The sequence below is a fragment of the Cygnus olor genome, chromosome 5 (assembly GCF_009769625.2).
Source record: "Cygnus olor isolate bCygOlo1 chromosome 5, bCygOlo1.pri.v2, whole genome shotgun sequence".
NCBI lineage: Eukaryota > Metazoa > Chordata > Aves > Anseriformes > Anatidae > Cygnus > Cygnus olor.
The window spans coordinates 36,815,618-36,832,434 of record NC_049173.1 but is presented as its reverse complement, the minus strand read 5'-3'; the positions used below and the strand labels follow the sequence as shown (position 1 = coordinate 36,832,434).

Genomic DNA, 16,817 nt, shown 5'->3' with positions numbered 1-16,817 from the left:
CGGCTTTAACATAAGCTCCTCTAGTCAAAGCTCAGCACAGACCTTCCTGTGAGGTTTAGTCTGGGGTCAGTGTCTGTTTCCTCAGGTCTTTTTCAGGAGGATGGACAGTTCTGTGTGTGACCAACCTCACTACAGGAACTGAACGCAGAGCAATGTAGAGACAAGCCCAAATGTAGGTTACTGTTACCACAAACACGTCCTGCTCTGTGCTTGCCAAGGATATTCTTTGTACATGAACACAGACCTAAAGGAAAAACTTAAAGCAGCTTTCAGATACTGTGTGCAACAATAAAATAATGAATAAAATAAAAAACTACCTGGAGATAGTAGCTAATCACTGGGAGCCCAGAGCAACTCAAATCCTTAAAAACTTTTGGTGAGAAGTGACATCTTCCAAAGAATCCACCTGACAATGAAGGAGAGCAAGGGCAGATCTCAAAACCAGATTTTGGTTATGAGGTGGAACTCCAAGTGGATTTTTCCAGCATTTTAATTGCTAACTGTGGCTGGTATTCGGGGGGGGACCTTCTCATGTTAAGAAGCTCTGAGACTTTCCTTCTTTCTAGGCAACTTATAGCAATAGTTCCATACCATTTCTGTTATAAACTATAGTATATGTCTGGGAGGGGTTTTTAGCATATGATTTTTCCAGGAAGGACCAACAGGACTCTGTTGCTTACAGCACTGGAGTATGTGCCTGGCTAGAGGGCTCAAGCAGATCCAGAAGGCCTCTTCCAGCTGCAGTGACTAATAATTAGCAATCAGCACCCACAATGCTGGAGCTGCACCCATTTCTCAGCTGGTGAACAAGTACACGAGGCTCAGATTGTGGAACTGGATTGGACCTGCTCCTCTCCCCACTCTGAGGAGCAAGGAGCCTTGCCTCAGCTGAGGTTTGGCATAACAGATGTGACAGCAACAGATATTAGCATGGAAAGAATTCTGCAAGCATATCAGTGCATTCTGATGGGTTCCCATACATGTCTCACAAAGCTCTAGAAGAGGATTTGGTTCTCAGACATGTCAGTTTATTTAATAGCTTCCCAAAATCATTTCAGATTCCAAAAATCAATGGGAAAAGCTCATATTTCATTGATTTCAAAACCCAAGGAAGACAAAATTGATTGTACCTCTACTACTCTGGTTTCCCTTTTAAACACTGGCACCAAGATTTTTTTCTGCTTCCTGCACTACATGGTGGCTAATAACATGAGAGAAATCCACTTTTCTAAAACTAAGCCAGGCCTTTGTGGAGAGGAGGATTCACAGCTACTCTAGAGCTGCAACTGGTGCTTCAGCCATTTGCTGTGCACTGGCTAGCTTTCACATGCTTCTCTCAGACTCTTCCCCCTTTCCTATTCCTTCAAAATTTTGGGTAAGCTTCTCCCTAGAGAGCAGTCTTACTATTTGACTGTGCTGCTATTGTTAATGAAAAACGGTCAGGGTTATGTTACACACAGAGCACACAGGTAGCAGGTATCGATCCCTGGCACATGGCCTGTGGGTGCCCCTGCCCCGTAACCTCAGGGCAGCTGCTGGGAGGCTGCACATGAGGTTTCACACCGTAGTTTGCCGCTGCTTCGAGCGTGCAGGGTGCTGGAGCTGAAGGCCCCAGACCTCAGGGGATGCTACCAGACAGCACAGCTACAGACCTTGATAGCACAGTCCAGTGGGGATAACAATAAATGCTGGATAAAGATAGAATAAGATTTTACTATTCCCTTAACGTGAACATCATAATTTTCTTAGCAAAACAGTTGAGACCTACTAAAAATGTCTCCTATGCAATAGTGTCTCTTCCTTTAAAAAACTGGGACAAAGCGAAGAGTGCCACATTGTCTCTTCCCCTCCAGCACTTAGAAGAAAGCCGTGCTTCCCTCCAGGAGACTCCGATGCCAGTTTTAAAGCTCAGGGGGAAAAAGACCTTTAAAGTAAATTAACATCAGCTGTTAATGAATGTTAAGAGTTTAATTAAAGGAGCAAAAGACTTGTGCATGGAGGCACTGGAGAGGCGCATCATCCCAGGGTACCCATGGCCTTTCCCCAGGTAGCACATGGGGACAAGCGCTCTGGGCACGGAGCCAGGCCCCAGACCACTCTGGTGATGCCCAGGGGCAGGGACAGCCTCCCCAGGAAGAGGCCGGGTCTGCCTCCACCCTCAGCATTGAGGACATTAGTCTCTCATTACAGCTGTCCTTCTGACACGTGTTGTGGTTCTGGATAAAGCAGGTGGTCCTGAATAAAACATTGGTTATCCCTTCAAGTGTTGGTTTATTCAGGTGCTCCTAAAAGTTGATGTTTCCCTTTACACAACACATATTTTGTCTATGTTCAGGCTCTGCCCCGTCCACATGCCGCCTCTTGCTCACCCTAGCCTCTCCTCACCAGCCCCTGTGCACTGGCACGGTGAGTTCAGCCCTTGCTCTTCATCATCACAATACTTATGCAGTGAACCTGGAGGAGCTCTGTCTGTCTTTCCTCAGCAGTGGATCTGCACCCCATGGTGTGCAGAAAGAGACCTGCAGTGAGGCATTTCTCACCTCCCAAGGCTGCTGCAAGGGCTAATTACTTGACACTTGCCTGCAATGCCCTCCAGAGGATCAAGGTGTGGTTCAGTACACCCATTATGTGGCTCATTACAGGCCTTGGTATTTACTAGACAAGAGAAAGAGCATCCCAGGAGCAGCAACAGCATGAAGAAGCCTCCTTAGTGTTCACACTTCTACTCACACCACCAGAGGAGCAGGACCTGCTGTGCTCAGATCCCCCTTCAGCTAGTCCTGCCATGAACCCTGCACTCCTCCACCAGCTGCTGTCCCTACCACTACCCTCTCACTGGTTTCAGTGGTATCTGGAGATGGAGCAAGCCCTCACTTGCTCCTCAGCATGCTTATTCCTGTGGTGTTTCACTTACATCCTTCTCATTACTGAGAAGGAGAGTGGAGGGTAGCTCCATACCCCCCAGGGCACAAGCTGGACTTCTTTGGTGGACGTGTTGAGATCATAAGTCCATTGCTAGCTTTCATGAACAAGGAATGTAGGTTCAAAAAAGGAAGAAGAAATATTATTAGAAGGACCAAAGCCTCAATGAGTCCCATCACTTCCCCCAGCTGCTGCTGTGTCTAATCACTTTCATAGTGTATCAGGAAGTGTGAAATCACCGATTAATTTTATGACTGTGATTTTCATCACAGAAGGTGGGGACGTAAAACCTTTCTCTCGTCAGTGCAGCTGCAGGTTCATTCTCAGCTCCCAAGCCTCCTCCCTTACCCCAGGTACCGCTGGGGACACCAGTGAGACAAAACGCTGCAAACCAGGTCACCCTTCCTCTTTGATGGAAACACGCAGACAAGCTCCAGTCCTCACTACAGAACCCCCCAGGGTGCTGGGACATTGAGCAGAGGAAGTTTCCTTCGCAGACTTGTCAACAGTGCTCAGTAAATAAATAAAATGTGTGCTTCTCCCAGGGCTCGCTTCTGGGGGAGGCTCTCTCGCACCTGTCCAGCAGAGAGGCAGGGCTCTGAGCCAGGACCCCCTGGCTGTGAAGCACCAAGTGCCCCAACTCACACCCAGGTGCCTGTGCTCAGCACTCACAGCTCTCTGAGCACCGCGCTGTCCTCAGCCACGCCAAGGGCCTCCACCTCCTGTAGGCCCAATTCAGACAGCGCACACTCCTGAGCTATGGACAGCCCTCTCCGGCCTGCAGAAGCTGAGAGCAATCCCTCCTTGCACCCATTCATGTCCACCAGTTTAGGAGCCCTCCCTTGCTAGAGGTGCTTAGAGACACGTGCATGAGCTCCTGACCAGCCCAACATTACCACAGAGCATAGGGGGAAAGACATAGAGCTTCCAGTCATTTTTAGCGAAGTGCAGATGATGATGAGATAAAATCCAATCCTGATCCTATGGAAATTAGCTGGAATTTTGTCATTGTCAGCACTGTAGTCCATGCTACCTGCATGAGCCTAGAGAACCAGCGCAGTGGTGGGCAGGAAGCGAAGCATCCTGCATCCAACACCTTCTGAGAGGAACTCTCAGAAGCAGAATGAGATGTGGACTCTGTCCAGAGCACACAGCTACCAACCCCCTTGTGGAGTATATCTACAGGCCTTTACTGACGACTGCTGAGTTCATGTCTTCTGCTAAAAACCAAGCTCACAGACAAACAGGGCATTGGTTTGGCCCTGACCTCAAACTGGAGTGGAGGTGATTGCTGTCCCACAGAACTGGCTCAGTGCCTCAAAGAGAAGAGAGCAGCGTGTGCGGAGACCTCCTCGCACGGCCTGCATCCCCCTGGGGACCTACTTCCTCCTTCACATGCCACCCTGGCATCGCACTCTGCCTGTTTACTAGTTAGTGAAGCAGGTGGGAAAGCAGTAACAATTCTCCTGCCTCTCTGTTTTGGGCTGGTGTTAGCCATCATGCACGAAGTGACAAGCCCACAAGGCTCCTGCCCTGAGCCTGTACAGTAAGGGTGGCCAGCACAGGCAGCACACATGTGCACATGCTGCGTGGCTTCCTCCAGTGTCCAAACTGGACTGGGCAGACCAGAGCACTGGGACAGACACAAACCCCTTGGCCAGGACACAAAACTAAAGCAGGGTTTTATGGGCTAGGATGAAAGGGGAAGTACTTCAAAGACTGCAAAGCATTAATTTTCCTTTTTGCTGTGGTTTTTCCTTCCCCCTTGCTTTAATATGATGGATCACCTGATAATGACAGGCGGCCACTGTGATTGACATGTACATCCCGGATAAAAGAGAACAGGAAATTGGATCTGAGGCTCTGTACTGTATTTCAGTGAGCTCTGGAGCCACCAGAAAGGGACGCTTGGTCAGACTGCTAATGCCATCACATTCCCCGCAGCCGCAGACATGCAGTCGTGTGTTCAATTTCCTGCCATCACTCGTTGTGTCTATTGTGCAGCCAAAGAACAGGAGTATGAAGTATATCTGATTTAGAGATGTGCATGAGTGAGGCACAAGCTCTGGCTACAGTAGGAAATTGAAGTGTTGATGAAAGTGGTTTTCAACGGGGAGCCTCCTTGTCTCCTCCCTGCCCACTCCAACCTGTTGTTTTCCAGGGCTTATGGTCACAACTATTGCCACTTTCACCAAGACCTCAGTGAATTGTTTTAATACTGGCTTTTCTAGCCAACTTCTCTCTGCTGTGAGGAAAGATCTCTCAAAGTGCACTGAGACCTTTCCTCTCTCCCATCCTCTACTGCCACAGTGGAGGCAATATACTGAGCACAAAACCTTGGTTACCTTCACTCTGACACGCTTCTGCATCCTGCAGGAAGAGCTGGTCTGCCAGCTGAAGGGGATGGAGAAGCAAGGGGGACCATAGCAGGACAGGGGAACCTTTGCTAAGACAGAATGAAGTCTCCTTTGGGTTCGGATAAAGGATGTAGCCCTGCAGGAGCTGTCAGGGCACCAGGAATCCATTCCTGTTCTGGGCTTTGCTGGGTCCTCAAAGGTTTTGCCCAAGCACAGCCAGCCAGTCCTAAATAAAATACCCTGCACGTTTCATGAAAACAATGTATTTTAATTTTAGTTCTATGGGTTGGACAAGCATCCGAACATGCATGAGTTTAAATTGTTTTCCCAAATTTGGGGGATCTGCACCACATTCCCTTGAAAAGCTATTTGAGTTGCCACCCTAGCAGAAAAATCCACCCAGCAATAATATCCCTCGCCTCACTGGCCCATCAGGCTGAAATGTAATAGACAAGATATTGATGCAACAACCTGATGTAATCAAGAGCTATAAAAGGCAAAGCAGTAAATCATTTGGATGCAACAGTCTGTGCACTTAGCTGTTCTTTATGTTTTCTAAAGCATCCAATAAACAAAATTGCATTTACCTACTAACAGTCACACAGGAATTTTCCTTGCAAAACTTGTGTTCTTACAGAACGCAGATAGCAGTAGGGAAGGAAACATCTGGGAAGTAGGTCAAGAAATGTCCAGGATTAAGAATGATCTTTTTCTTTGTCTTCCCTGCAGGCAGATTATCTGAAACTCACCTCACTGATGAGCACAGCTCCCAGAAAAGGTAGCTCTCACTGGTCCTGGGGTTAAAGAGTCAACCATATTCTCCGTGGAAATCAGTGCTCTTAGGACTGAGCATCAAGCACGCTTACAAGACCTAAAACGAGAGCTGCAGCTCTGGGGGAAGCTTGTGCAACACTAACTGGAAACGAAGAGTCAGGTCTGTCTCTTGCGCCTCAGTTAGGACCGTCAGAAGCCGCCCTAAAGTGATGAAGCTGCCTGGCAGAGGCAGGGATGCTGACTGCAGCGTTCCTCCTGAGCAGGAGCTGCCGGTCCCCAGAGCTGGCAGTTCAGGTAAGCTGGAGAAATGCACACAAGTGTGGCCGCAAAAGAGGTTCTTGCGGGAGGACCAGGAGGCCGGAGTAGTCTCCGCAGCACAGAAGCGGGTCGCAGCCCCCTCCCTGCCAGGGTCTCAGTGTTTCAGCATGACCTGTGGAAACACAAAGCCTTCTTATAGATTTCAGATATGCAGAAGCACATTTTTGTTCCAGCCCACAAGACAAGCTTTGCTTTTCCTCCACATCCCAAGACTTTGGTTTCCAAATAAAGAATCAGTCAAGATATACAGAGGGTAAATGAGATCAATAATTTCTATCAGCTTCTAAAGTGACTAAAGAGACAGCTCAGGAGCTGGAAAGAGCTGTAATTAGGCAGAAATTGAGGCATTTTCTTAGCCTGCTTCTGTACAAAATTCCTGAGAGCCAGGGAAGACGGAGCCTTTCTTGTCTACTTGGCCTCAGTAATAAGGCAAACCCTGATGTCTCAGGAGGGAGAGCAAACACCAGCAGCACTTCAGTTTCCTTAGGAGCTGTGGAGGCATCTCATCAGCATCACCCCAGCAATTCACTGCAGGTGAGTGATATTGCTCTGACAGCAGCACACAAGACAAAACTTGCCAGCAAACCGCCAGGCTTGTGTGGGTTGTTTGGTGGCCAAGTGTCCCTGACAGCTGTGGAGCTACTGTAACTTACCCCAGTTGAGCGTCTTCCCCATTGGCTGACATTTAACTGCCCTGCTTTTTCCAGGATTTATCAAAAACTCAGGCACTCAAGGTGACTCATCCCCAGCTAAGCCAGAGCAAGCAAGAACTGTCACGCTGCACAGTGCTCTGGCTGCCCAGGGGGGCTGTCAGTAACACGGAGTGACCGGGTCCTACCTTGCCTTATTAACTGGAGCAGCAGCAGCATATTGCAGGGCATCAGCCAGGTTGGATGGACCCCTCCTGTGTAATAGAGATGGGGACAAGGAGGAGCCACTCCCTGCATGTTGAACTGGGGGCACAGTCACACTAATGCTGCAGCAAAATTCAGGTATGTATGTACAGAGCAGCCCAACTAGCTTGCACGGAGCTACATCATGATAAACAGGAAGAAAAACTAATTATAATCACTTGTCAAGTAACTTGCGCTTTCCCCCCACTCTCCTCCCCTTTTCCTTATAGCCTGTCAGTCTCACTGTCAGCCTGCTCATGATTTTCATGTTTCTGCAGCATGTTTAGACTGAGGATGAAGCCTACACATGAGCAGGTGAATTAGGGGCAGCGGAGCAGTACCCAGCAAAGCCTGGAGGAGGAGGCATGTGCTCCCAAAGGAGCTGGCACTGACGGCCAGCAGCACATCCTTCAGTCCTTCATCGCTGGGCTCTGAAAGCACAGCCCATGTGCACACACCAAGTGTCTTATACTATGGGCCCCCCTCCTTCCCCTTCTGATCCCAATGCCAGGCCTGAACTCTGACATTTCTCACTAGAGGGCAGCAGGATGCGTTTAGAGATGCACACAGCAGAGCCAGCTGTGCCAGATGTCAGGCCGCCCTCCAGGTCCCCCAGACTAATAGCTACTCACACAGGGATGGGAAGGAGTGAGCCAGCAAAGCCCAGGGTTGCACCAAGGGGGTCCAGGGCAGCGCTGCCTGTCATTAATATGCTTGGCACAGCATTAAAAAGGGGAGCAAATGGGATAGGAGGCCAGCGCGGCAGCCTTGATGTAGGACATGAAAGGAGACATTTGCTATCAGAAGATCAGAGACAAGGAGGCGCCACAGTAAAAAAGAATGGCTACAGTGGAGGGTTCAGCTGCCGAACAGCCCTGTGATGGGCATGAATTCGGAAAGAGCTGCTGCTCCCTCAAAGACACATGCATGCACACTGCTCTGCCTTTCTGTGGTTTATTACGGAGAGTTGTTGTACAGGAGGAGATGGGGGATGAAACTGTGCTCATACTTCAGAGACAGAGCTGCTAAAAGCTGTGGAAAACTGAATTGAACGCACAGGATGAATTGAACAATAACGCTGAATTGACACAAAGTTTGTCACTGGGCATGTGGGGAGTGAAAAAAAGTGGAAATTACTCGGCGTGACAAGCAATCCTCTGTTTGAATAGTGGAAACTGCATTTTTAGAGCAGCTTACTATGAGAGCCTGATTAGTCCAAGAGCACTGAACGTAGCACTCATTTGGCAGGCCGGGAATCTTCCATCTCAGTGCAGCCTAGCACAAGCACCTGCTCCAAAGGCATGTTTTGAGGCAAGTGGCTCTACTTGAATACTAGACATACTAGAGGTGATCCCACTAAATTACTGCCCAAAGTGGTTCAAACTTCACCAGATAGAAAGCAAGTTGGGAGAGCAAAGCCCCAGAAAGTGAGAGTACATGCCAGCCACGATGCAGTTCATTTGTCACCAAGGATCGAAGAAATCTTGCCAAAACTACACCAGCCACCCCAGGTCCCTCAACCCACCACTGAAATGAAGCAGTCTGGAGGAGCACAGCAAAGATTTAATTAGCCATAACAATGCCACTTTAGGACCAGAGCTTAAGAAGGCAATAGCCAAATAGCACTGGGAGTATGTTTCTACATACAAAGGGAAATCACCATCTTGGTGATTTCCCAATCTTGGTGATTGGATTTGGCTTCAGAGGGCTCCTGAGGCTGCATGGGATGTTAGGCCTGGAAGGACCTGCACTGACCAGTGCAGTCTGGCAGAAGCCAACAGCTGGGTTAAGTTAGGCCCCAGATGTTCAGTTTCAGTGAAGCAGGTAAGGCACTGAGCCCCCAACACACTGCTCAACATCCTCCTTTCCCTGCAAAGTATGTAGAGAAAGATCTGCCCAAGGGAGCAGGTCCATGGGTGGGTTTTTGCTCTACTAACACAGCCCACCTGCAGTGAGACCTTGCTGAGCCCAGAGGGCAGGTGGGAGCACCAAAGGCACCAGTCAGAGGCAGGGAGAAAGAAGCACAGAACAAACAGACCTATAAAAAAGGAGAGTGGTCACATGAAAACGTGAAATTGACTTTGGCTGAGCTGGAATTTGACTGAGCTTTGGCAAATTGGCACTGAAAAGGAAATGTGAGTCATGAGAAGTAAAGGATAAAGTGCCCCTAAACCTGTCTCGTTATTTAAAATTGCACTAATGCTGACAGGCTTTTAGCTTCTCAACCTGCATTCCCCATCTTCACAAACATGGGGCATGGGGACAGAACAACACAGGCACCAGGTTGACAAGAAGAGGCCGTGGCGGGCAACCCCCATGTCTTAGCACTCCCTCCTTTATGAGGCAATACGTCTTTCATCTAGCCTGCTGTCATGCCTCAGCCAAAAATTGCCATGGTCCCATGGAGACCAGGGGACCTCTCCCTCTGGAAAGTACTATTTTGGAGGCACCAACAGCCAGGACCTGACGGGTGGACAGGGGCACTGCTGGTTGACGTGGCTGGTCCAGCAGTCTGCATATTTGACCACAGTGATCCTTCTGGCCTCAGTTCTCTGATGGGTGTCTCCAGGCTGTGGTTACAGCAGCCAGTCAGCCTTCTGTTTGTAGCCTTCAGTATTGGTTTACCATAAGGGAGTGGCAGCTTGCATTCCTCCAGTGCCATCCTTCTGGGACACTGATAACAATTTGGAGAAACCACTAGCAGGGGAGGCATGCAAGAGCTTCACTCTGCAAAGCTGAGCTTGCTGAACATCAACTTGTCCTTGGTTGGGTGGTGACACTGGAACAGCCCCACCAAAAGCTGGGCTGAGGACAGCTGTGGCCAGCTTCTTCCCAACCAGCCCAGAGGGGGAAAGATGCCTTGAAAAAAGGCTTGCATTTGGAGGAGATCCAGGATTTGTATCCTGTGATATTTCAACAAGCCTCTCCAGCTCTGCTTGGACCTCTGAAATGCTCCCAGGTTTCGAGATGGCTTCCCCGAGTGGTCAGGTGTTTGCACTGCTCTGTACTCTCTGGGGACTCCCCTCCTGTCTGTTACCCGCTGGTCCCAGAGCCCCAAATATTATCCAGGCAGAACAATAGGAGAGCACAAGCAATTGCCTGCATTGTTAGGGAAGTGGAAGCGGGACAGCAAGCCCCAGCCCTACAAATGGTTATCTTTGAGTACATAATCTTAATTACATACTTAAGTGAAGTCTAGAGTAATTTAGTAAGTTAAGCATGTAATTCCATTTTAACTGATGGGTAAATCCCTAGAGAAGTGCTTATGTGTACACAGGGTTACTCCCTGACTCCTGCAGGGCCCCCTGGGGATCTGAGAGGTCTCGCTCCGGCTGCACTGGGGGTGCTTCAGCAAGGCACCACATCAGTGCGCAGGCGAGTGGGCTACAAAGCCGTGCCCCAGACTTGTATGACAACCCCAGGCCACCGAGAGAGTGAGTCTGGGTGATAAAAAACCCTCTTCTGCTCTAAGAAGGGTGGATGGGGGGCAGATGCAGTCCAATCTGGCTATGCACTGCACCAGGCAGGCCCCGAGCCTGCCCGGGAGCCCTGCACCTCTCCATCTGCCAGCATGGCTCCAGCAGGCAGCCAGCTCACCTCTGCTCACCCCGGTGCACAGCTGTGCTGGAAGGAGTTCCTAGCGCAAACCTGCCTACTTCTTAGTTTCACTGTCTATAAAATGAGGCTAAAATAGACATCCACCTTAGAAAATATCTGGAGATCCTTTGATGGGTGCTGTGCAAACAGAAGTTGTTGTCATTAACAGCCAGGTAAGATGAAAAAAGAAGTAGGGGGAAGACCTGTGCTGAGCCTTTTGATGGGTTTGTTGAGTGAAAAAATAAGATTTATTAAAGCTACATTTCACTGCTCAGATAACAACAACAACAAAAAAAAGCACCACTTATTTCACTTTTCATCACGTATACCTCAAACCTTGGAGTCTCAGCAGCTTGTGAAAAGTACCTTGGATCATTAGCTCTTCCACCAAAAAAAAAAAAGAGAAAAATCATTGTGGCTTAATTAATCTTACTGGTGGCTGCCATGCAGCAGGAGGTAGTGTAAACATGCAGCTGAAGACTTGGCACACTGAAGAAACATCACACTTCAGCTGGTGCCAATACAATGGAGAGTGGATTTAATATAACGCTCAGGGGAGGAAGAGAGGTGAGAGTTGTCTGCCGCTCTCGGACACAAAGGAGGCTCCTGAACAACAGGAATTGTTTATAAAATTACAGGACTAATTTCACATCTACCTTGCTTGGTAAGAAAGTTCACCTGAGCCAAGGCAAAGGCTGCAGATGGCACCTTTATCAAGGCACAGAGATCTGCAGTGAATGGTCCAGTGCATGAGCGCACCTTCTGCACCCAAGGAAGACCACAGTGTTGTCAGTGATTGTAGTGACCCCTGCTTATTATCAGCTACAAAGGACCACTAATGGTTTGAGCTGCATGATAACAACACCAAGGGATTTATCCAGTGCAGAGGATCAAGGCTTCGGGCATTGTGTAACTGCACAGAAACTAGTTTTTACCATCTTACCAGACTGTGAAGCCTGGTCAAGGGTGGGAATAAAGTGGAATTATCCCCTTTTCATAGATGCAGCAGAGAAATGATGCTATTTATCCACAATTACAAAGGGAGACTGTGACAAACCTTCTCTGCCTCTTTCCTACCTCCTTAGAAAGTAGGGCACGATTTCTTTCAAGAGCAGCAGTCAGTAATTTCTCCAAGGTCAACAGTCAGTTCAAACTAGACAGCACAAATGCTCATTGGCATTTTAGAGGTGAACAGCAAATAAGCATTTGTTGTTGAACAGATACCCTCCTCTCTTCCTTGTGCTAGATCTGCTTTCTTCTTAGGGAAAAAAATATACGCAAAAGAAACAGATATTGCTAAGTAGCTTCCATTAAGGTATGCTATGTAACTTTGCCAGTGCTGCCTACTCTCTGGCAGGACAGGGACTTACTCTGGGTGAACAGCCCAAAGCATCTTGCACGTGGCAGATTTTTTTTCTGGTTGGGTATCATTTGGAGTGTACAACCACCTGGGAAGAGACATGAGGAAACTACCAGCAGAGATGTACAAGAGAGGAAAACAAATGAAGCTGAGGAGCTGGGAGGGGGAGGAAGCATGCAGCAGGGAGGAGGCGTATCTGCCCTGGCCAGCACTAATATCACTGCGCCCAGCTTGCGTGTGACTCAGTCAATCCACTCTGGGCATGACATTTCTCTTGGTAGAACATGTCCTCTCCCCAGCTCCTCCGCTCTAATGCACTGATGCTTTCATTTCAAAAGGTGACATGATTACAAGCAATGCTAAAATATACATGGGCTTTCATTCCACTCCCCCATCTCTGGTGGAACAAAGTTTCCAGCTTTCGTGTTAGCCATCAAACAGTGATTTAATCTGAAAGGCGTTCTGGGGGCCAAGAGCATTGCTTTTTTTCGTTATCTTCCTTCCTTTATAGGACACTAACAACCAAGGCTCAAACTTAGAGCCCAGTCTGGTTGTTTGGATGGCTGTCAGTGAGCCCTCCCCAGCCCCGCCAATGGGAAGGGGTGCCATTCTTTCACCCATCCTTCAATCTTAACCATGCCCTTCTGCATGGTTACAGATCTAGGCTGGTAGCACTCAAATTTCCCATGCCATTGGCCATCTTAGCTACTCTTTGAGGACACCATAGTCTTATGGCAAGGAAAGGGCTGAGTTTATAGCAGACACACAGAGGTGGGGCTCATCACACGCAGCAGCCTGATGCTCCCCCCATATTCAAGCCTCCAGTGCATACACACCATGAAGGCCCTGCCAGCTGCCTGGGGAAAGAGCCTGCCAGGAACCAGTGACAGGCTGGCATTTAAATGCAGGAGATTTTAGATAACTGAGTTAATTACAAAAATCTTCAGCTTTTCTTGCACAAAGTGCTCAATGTACTTGCAATACTGCTATGGATTCAGCCTATGGATGATGCAGATGCAGGTGAGCTGTTCAAAATTATGGGAAATTAGTTAATAAAATTACATTTTTTCATATAACTTCAGGTTGCTATAAGCTTTCTTTAGCTTTAAATGCTTTTGCCTCACATATGAAACATTTTCTGCTGTGGTTTGAAAGACATATCCTAATACTAAGTTACAGTAATTCCTGCTTGTGTGTTAGGTATTCAAAATAGAAACCTTAATTACAAGTTGGAAATGCTATAAATGGCAGGCAATAAATCTCAACAACAGAGGATCAAAAGGGAATGAAAACCAGCAACATGGTTGTTTTTAATCTAAAAAACAGGGCACATTAGTCTGGTAGTAGACCTCAGTTGTTTGGAGAATTTTACCTCAAGCAACAAACTATGCAAAACAGTTATGTCTTAGGAAAATTAAGAAAATACAAACATTTCTCTTTAGGATCATTGTCAGTGTCACAAAACTCAGGTACTGACATTGGATTTTCATCATTCTTTCAGAAGAAAATACCCCTTGTGCCTCTGATTTTTATGCACAAGTGCTAGTCTATTGAAAGATACTTCTTTTAATGAGCACTCCAAAATTTCTCTTTCAATGTTACATAGAAAAAAATAATGGTTGAAAGCATTTTAACATCTTTTGCTGTCCCCAAGTTTTTTACTTGCTTAAAAATCATATGTTTATTTTTATACCTCAGAAAACCCTTTTGAGGTGGATGTTTTGTAGCAGCACACAAGCCTCACATAACAACTTGATAATGAAGTTAGACAAAGGGGACATCTTTCTGTACAAAAATAGCATGTGCACTTTATGTTCTAGTTACTGATCAGAGATCATTTGACTATAAAATTTGTATTAAGGGATAATGAATTAATCCTTTGGGAACACGGAAGCGAGTTCCTCTGTAAACCCAGAAACATGAGCTACCTCTCCAGAAAAATTAAGAAAGGGGAAGATGGCCTTCTGAATGACTGGTTCAATTACAGAAGCTAAGAATTCATTAATTTTAAAAGATTAACTAGACACTTTCATATGTGCTTGGACTAGCTGAAGCAGTCTTCCAGCTCCTTTGAAACACAGACAAGAGTGAACTGAATATCTATGTAAAAACACTGCGAGGTTCGAGAAGCTCCAGAGGCACTGTGAGGAGCCACAGCCACCGGGGCAGCCTGCCCCCTCCACGTCTCATGGTGTGGGCATGGAGGCCCACTAGGCCCAAGCCACCGAGCTGTGGCACCCACTCATGAAAGGCTGGCAGCGACGCTGCCAGGTGAAGCCAGCCAGGCCCTCACTGCACCCTATAGTCCATTTTTACAGAAAAAAGTGGGAAAAAAAAGAAATAAATGTTTTTATTCTGCTGAGCAACCAGCAGTGCCTTGCCCTGAGTGCCCAGGCTCACAGCTCCATGCAGGAAGCTCTCCAGCCAGCCACTCCTCATCCCAGGCCTGCAGCAGGCAGTGCAACGTGGTGGCTTTCCAGTTTGGCACTGCTTCCTGACACGAAGGCATCCCCAGACCGCGACACAGGGAGGAACAGGCAAACAGGGCCAGCAGCTAGCAAGAAATTTCCTAGACGTACTAATGGGATAATGAAGTGCAGCTCCAGGTAGTAACAGCTTCTGCTGAGCATCACAGCCCAAGGCCGTGCTCTCGCAGGGAGAGAGAAGCTATCTTTGGTAAACAGATTTCACTTGGACTGAAAATTTTCTGTCCTTTTCCGCTGATTTGATTCAGCAAAGCTGTTTCAGTGGCTTCCCTTGCCATTATTGATTTAAATACTTCTGCTAATTATTTGGCACACAATTGAGAATTGCCCAGCTGCTGCAGTTATCTGTGATTTACCAACCACAATTCACTGACTGGTGAACACTGTGCTTCTGAGAGTGAACTCACCGGCTTGCTTACACTGTAGCAGGGCTCACTGCCATGTGCAGAGAGGGGGCTTTGTCTGCCCCTGAGGATAGCCCAATCCTCCCAGCTCTGCTCAAACCTCTTCAAAAAGAAAGGCAGAGATCGCCTTCAAAGTAACCACAGTTTATTATTTATCTCTACTCTTCCTTTTTTTTAGTAACAGAATGGTCATGATTATTAATCATGATTGTTTTGATTGAATCTAATTGCAGTGTTCCCTAAAGTGTAGCAACACTCCCTCCACCCCCAGCCAACCGAAATAGAAAAATCGCATACTGAAAATAGCAGCAAGAGACAGTTAACAAAACCTGGCCTCCCACAAGTTGTGTCATTAGACCAGACAGATCTTTGAGATTAAATCAGCAGGGAGACTAAGGCTATGAAAGACATTGCTGCCTTCCCACAAAAGCCAACCAGGGGGTTCCTGCAGCAGAAGCCTCCTACATCCCTCCCTACACCCCGAGATGCAGGGGCGCTGCCCCTCAACTCTTTTTGGAGGGTTTGGCCAGTCCTCCCTTGGTGGAAGGTAAATTCACAGCATCCTCCATGTACCTTCTCTGCAAAGGGTAGCTGCAGAGTCAAGGGTGGAGTTTTCAGATGGTCTCCCCCAACACACAGACTGCAAGATACCCTGCAGTTACTGTAGGAATGCTGGAGTGAAATTCCTTTGAGTTATACAAAAGGCCCTACTATATCATTTTATGGTCTCTTCCAGAGATAATACATATGATTTTCTGTTCCATGAATGACTGAGGGATTACTTAGGCAAAACTAAACACCCTGCGTTGTGTAATTACATAAAACCCTAAGGTGGGCCCCCTACAGAAAGCAAACCAAGGACCACTCTGAGCAAATTCACTAGGAAAAGGGTGCACAGATCTCTAGCTGAAATTTGCTGGTGGAGACCTCCTCTGGAGATCAGACTGCTGCAGCTGCATCAGGATGAAAAACAAACTGGGAAGGAAAGGACATGCCCCTGGCATGATACCACAGGCTGCAACAGACGCACCCATCTCCAATCACAGTACCTAGAATGGGTCACAGCTCAGGAGAGAAAGACACAGAAAACCCCAGTGTCCCAACAAAATCCCAGACAAATAGCATTCAGCGCTCTTTATATGGGATGTCAGAACTTTCCCTCTGTTCTGGCTGCCTCTTTTTCATTTCAAGTTAACAGATCCGTGTACAAAAGCCTGGGCTGGAAAAAGCTTTCAGGCACTAAGTCTGGCTGGCAATTACTGTGCCCCCTGTGGATACTTATGTTTGGATTTAGGAAGTTTAGGAACTACCAAAACCAGAAAAAACATGGAAGTATTATCAATATATTATCATCACAATATTTTAAGGGCTCCCAGGCTTTTGCCTGGTCCCAGAACCTTACAAATGGAGGGGTGCAAAACTCTCAGAGGACTTACCTGTGTTGTCTTCTTCCAAAAAAGGTTTGCATATTTCCTCTAAGAGTTAAAGTAACTAAAAAAGAAAAGAGTCTGCTATTACAAACAAACAGTCTTTTTGTTGGCCTTTACAAGAAAGGAATTGAGACCTCAAGCTGCTTTATAATTTCTCCCGCTATAGCGAGCAGAGGCACACCTGCCTTCTGGAACAGCAGTAATTCAGGCCAATGCAGATCAGCTGTACTTGCAAGGCACGCTAAAGGTGACTTGACTTCTAAAAGCTGTCAGGTC

At 47.5% G+C, this 16,817-nt stretch overlaps 1 long non-coding RNA gene across 1 annotated transcript; it reads right to left on the bottom strand.

The window, feature by feature from the left end:
* Positions 1–5,529: 5,529 nt before the first annotated feature.
* On the bottom strand, positions 5,530–16,641 carry LOC121071738. The gene is made up of 2 exons (XR_005820745.1): positions 16,548–16,641; positions 5,530–6,483 (listed from the first exon to the last, which is right to left on the bottom strand). It is a non-coding gene; the product is annotated as an uncharacterized LOC121071738 (long non-coding RNA).
* Between the last annotated feature and the right edge of the window lie 176 nt (positions 16,642–16,817).